At 40.5% G+C, this 4,742-nt stretch overlaps 1 protein-coding gene across 1 annotated transcript in view; it reads right to left on the reverse strand.

Annotated features, from left to right (window-relative positions):
* The window catches only part of MARCH4 (membrane-associated ring finger (C3HC4) 4, E3 ubiquitin protein ligase), a 151,941-nt gene that overhangs the window by 102,396 nt on the left and 44,803 nt on the right, over positions 1–4,742 (reverse strand).

Here is a 4,742-nt window from a genome sequence, read left to right on the forward strand (position 1 = left end):
GTAAGGGCTGAAAACGTAAAGGTAGATGTTTTGTGACAAAGGGAAGGGAGTGATTAATTTTGCAGTCTAAGAGTGGTGGTCCCTGGGACGAGTGGAGAATGGAACCCTACCCAGAGAAGCAGTGATGCCAGAGATGGAGGCAGAGACGATGATGTGGAGAGATGGAGCAGCTGGGAATTTTAGACCTAGAGAGGGAGAGGGGCTGTATGTGGACGACTGGCGGGCAGGCTTGCAGGGTATACCCTTTGGTTTTTGGATGATCCATAGAGGGGATTGTAACCATGGCAAGGAAACAATATATGACGGGATCAGTGTGAAGCTAATGTCCTCCCATGCAACCTATCACGTAATTCACAATAAAGCATTAAAAAAGAAGAAGAAGAAGAAGAAGAAGAAGAAGAAAGCAAGAGATGAACAGTCAAGTCATTAGGAGAAAAGACAACTAAGGCCAGATGATTGACCTACTGGTAATGAGGCTCCTGGGAAAACCAGAGAGGTTTCCTAGAAGTTGACCACATCCTGGTTTACAGCAAAGTTTTTAAACCTAGAGTTCATGAATAAACTTCAGGACCTCTTTGAACTTCCTGAAAATGTTGTATTCTTTTGCATATATGTATATATGCTCCCCCCGCCACCACCACCCATGGGAAAGGCTCTTACTATTCATCAGATTCTCAAGTTAAGATGTTATATTGCCTGTTTGGGTGGATCAGGGCATATTTTGTGAAGAAAGAAACAACCTGTCTTGTGATGTCTTATTAGACAACAAAATTTTGGTTCAAGGAAAGGTTAACATCCTCCAAGAAGGAGCTGCCCAAGATGCTTCAGAAGCACTCTTTTCCTCTTGTGTAGAATTTGACCATTCTGTCCATCAAAGCCAATGGTGACCTAATGTCTTGAGTTGTCAGAACTCAATGCTCTTGACTAATATTGAATAAGCAGAGTATTTGCTAATAGCTGCTTAGACTAGGTAACTTACTCCAGGTAAGTTACGTTTACATTATCTCTCCCTACTCAAACTTACTTTATAATAATTTTTTTTTTTCATTTTTTACAATCACTGAGATTATATGAAGACAGAAAGAATTAAAGTCTTTCAATCTGGAGTTCAAGACTTGATTTTTCCAGTTACCACCTAGAGAACATGGTATATTATTTCATCATCCTGAACTATATATAATTCTGTGCCTGGTAAAATGGAGATAATAATAGTATCAACCTTATAAAGATAGATACATGACAAGCTATGGAAAACATTGCAAAGAATGGGTATTCCTGAACACTTGGTTGTGCTCATGTGGAACATGTACATAGACCGAGATCAGCCATTCAAACAGAACAAGAGGATATTAAATGGTTTAAAATCAGGAAAGATGTGCACCAGGGTTGTATGCATTCACCATACTTATTCGATCTGTATGCTTAGCAAATAATCTGAGAAGTTGGATTATATGAAGAGAAACGTGGCATCAGGATTGGAGAAAGACTCATTAACAACTTGCGATATGCAGATGATACAACCTTGCTTGCTTAAAGTGAAGAGAACTTAAAGCATTTACTGAGGAAGATCAAAGAGCACAGCTTTCAGTATGGATTACATCTCAATGTCAAGAAAACAAAGATAGTTACAACTGGACCGATAAATAACATCATGATAAATGGAGAAGTTGTCAGAAATTTCATTTTTCTTGGATCCACAATCAATACTCATGGAAGCAGCAGTCAAGAAATCAAATGATGTACTGCAATTGGCAAATCTGCTACAAAAGACATCATTAAAAGTGTTCAAGAGCAAAGATATCAGTTTGAGGACCTGATCCACCTCTTGCACCTGATGCACCTGACCCAAGCTATGGTATTTTCAGTTGTCTCATTGTTGTTGTTGTTGTTGTCAGGTGCCATCAAGTCAGAACCAACTCATAGCGACCCCATGCACAACAGAACAAAACAATGTCTGATCCTGGGCCAACCTCACTACTGCTGCCACACTTGAGTCCATCAATGATGCCACCTGGCCAATCCATCTCAATAGGGATCTTCCTCTTTTTCTCTGACCCTCCACCTTACCCAGCATGACATCCTTCTCCAGCCAACTGTTCCCTCCGGACAATATGTCCAAAGTATGAGAGACGAAGCTTAGCCATCTTGGCCTCCAAGGAGCACTCTGGCTGCACTTCTTCCAAAACAGATCTATTGGTTCTTTTGGCAGTCCATGGCACTTTCAGTATTCTCCTCCAACACCACAACTCAAAGGCATCAATTCTTCTATGATCTTCCTTATTCAGTTGTCTCATATGTATGTGAAATTTGAACAATGAATAAGGAAGACTGTAGAAGAATTGATGCATTCGAGTTACAGTGTTAGAAAAGAATACTGAGAGTACCCTGGACTGTCAGAAAAACAAACCCATATTGGAAGAAGTACAGCCAGAATGTTCCTTAAAAGCAAGAATAGCCAGGCTTAGTCTCTCGTACTTCGGACATGTTATCAAGAGAGACCAGTCCCTGAAGAAGGACATTATGCTTGGTAAAAGAGACGGTCAACAAAAAAGAGGAAGCTCCCCCATGAGATGGATTGGCCCAGTGGAAGTAGCAATGGGCTCAAGTATAGCAATCATTGTGAGAATGGCGTTGGACCCAGGAATGTTTCATTTTGTTGTGCATAAGGCTACTCTAAGTTGGAACAGATTTGATGGCACCTAACAGCAAAAACAACAGCCTTATAAAGTATTATAAGGATAAAATTATCAAATTAATTACTTAAGGGACTTACTGCAGTATATAGTACATAAATTTTTGACATTTTTACATTTTGTTTTTACAGTGTATTATTTAACTTTTTTGTGATTTGGATGAAAATTTGCACAGCAAATTAATTTTCCATCCAACAGTTCATGCATATTTTCTTCTGTGACACTGATTGCAGTCCCCAGAATGCAACCGCACTCTTCCCACTTCCTCCTTGTGTGTATCATTTCCAGTCATCCTTCTTTTCTATCCCCTCCTGACTTCTGAGCTTTATTTCTGAGCAAATGTTCCTTTTTTTGTCTCCTACAGTTGATTTTTCTAAGGGGTGCATACCCCCCTGATGTTATTGTTCCCCATATAGGCCCATGTATTGTCTGGCTGAAAGTTGAGTCACAGGGTGGGATGGAGGGTGAGTTCAGTTCCAGCCTTGAAGGATGACTAAAGGTCACAGTCTCAGCGTTTCCACCACTGTGAGTTAATTTCAATGGAGACAAAATTTACATACAGTGAAATTCACAGATCTTAAGATAACAGTTGGTAAGTTTTGATAAATCCATGCCTTTTTAAAAAAATGTCTTATTGTGAATTATGTGATAGTTTACATGGGAGAACATTAGTTTTACATTCATTCTATCTTACATCATTTCATTGCCATGATTATAATCCCCTCCATGCATCATCAACCAACCAAAGGGTCCATGCCTCTTTTTGATAAGCAAATGCCTCATGTCCTTTCTGTTATTGATGTTCTGATTTTTTTTTTCTTTCCAGATAGGGAATTATATTTCAAGATATAATGATTGAAAAATCCCCATCCCCTCTCCTTCCAACACAGAGATTCTAAAATCTTTTTTTTTTAATCCCCACTTCCAGCACAATTTACAACCTGAAAGGGGCTTGGTGCAGTCATTTTGCCCATCCTCCCCTGGAATCCTGGGAAGACTGTGGACAAATCAGCTTTATTTTTAGATCTCTAGGGTAGACATCACTACAGCCTCCCTCAGTCACCTGTTTCAGGGCTTAGCAACACTTAACCCTAGAAAGTTCTGTCCCTGCATGTCAATATTTGTTGAGTAATAACAACTATTATTGACACAATCTTCCATAAGAGTCACTAACTGATATGAGGGAGGCACACATAAGTACATTTGGCAACATGAGTGCATATGTGTATATGCTGAGAATGGTGAGGGGTCGCACCGGCAGAGGTGTGCGGGGGTAAAGGTGAGTAGTATTGGGCTCCAGTCATCAGTGCTATGTGTGAAGCCAGGTCTACAGTAGCCACATCTTTGAACTTGGGAATGGAAGGGCAAGGATGAGAGGGGAGAAGGGAGAGGCAGAACTCTGTACTTTATATAAAATATGAATTTCAATTTAAACTTTTAAAACATGAAGCATTCTGTAAGTACAAAAAACCATATGCTGACTGCTACCTGAATGTAGCCCATGGGTCACAGCTGGCAATGTCTGCTTTAGATTTCATACGGCATTTTCAATTATTAGTATCTTATTTGGTGGTTATGTGCTGCAGAGTCGGTTCCGACTCATAATGACTCTGTGTAGGGTTTCCGAGGCTGTATATTTTTACAGGAGCAGAAAGCCTCATCTTTCTCCAGTGGAACAAGCTGGTAGTTTTGAGCTGCTGAACTTGAGGTTAGCAGCCCAACTTGTAACCACTATGCTACCAGAACTCCTTGCATCTAACTGTAACTGTAAGGCAGGTCAGGCAAGCAGGTGTACAATCCTGATTTTAAGAGAAGGAACTGAAACTCAGAATGTGTCATGTAAAGTACACAGATTGGCAGAACCCAGGTCAACACCTGGTTTTAGTTCACTGGTTCTCCTTCCATATCCCAGCTTCATCTTCTACGATTCTGAAAAATCGAATCATAACAGCAATGAAGTTGTGAGTCGGGTCTGACCTCATTCAATAGGTTCCTGTGGACCTGGTGGGCCAGCAGTATGGCAAGGCCTGGGGACTCCTGGGCCCAGAG

Source organism: Chrysochloris asiatica, unplaced genomic scaffold (assembly GCF_000296735.1).
Source record: "Chrysochloris asiatica unplaced genomic scaffold, ChrAsi1.0 scaffold00110, whole genome shotgun sequence".
NCBI classification, from domain to species: domain Eukaryota; kingdom Metazoa; phylum Chordata; class Mammalia; order Afrosoricida; family Chrysochloridae; genus Chrysochloris; species Chrysochloris asiatica.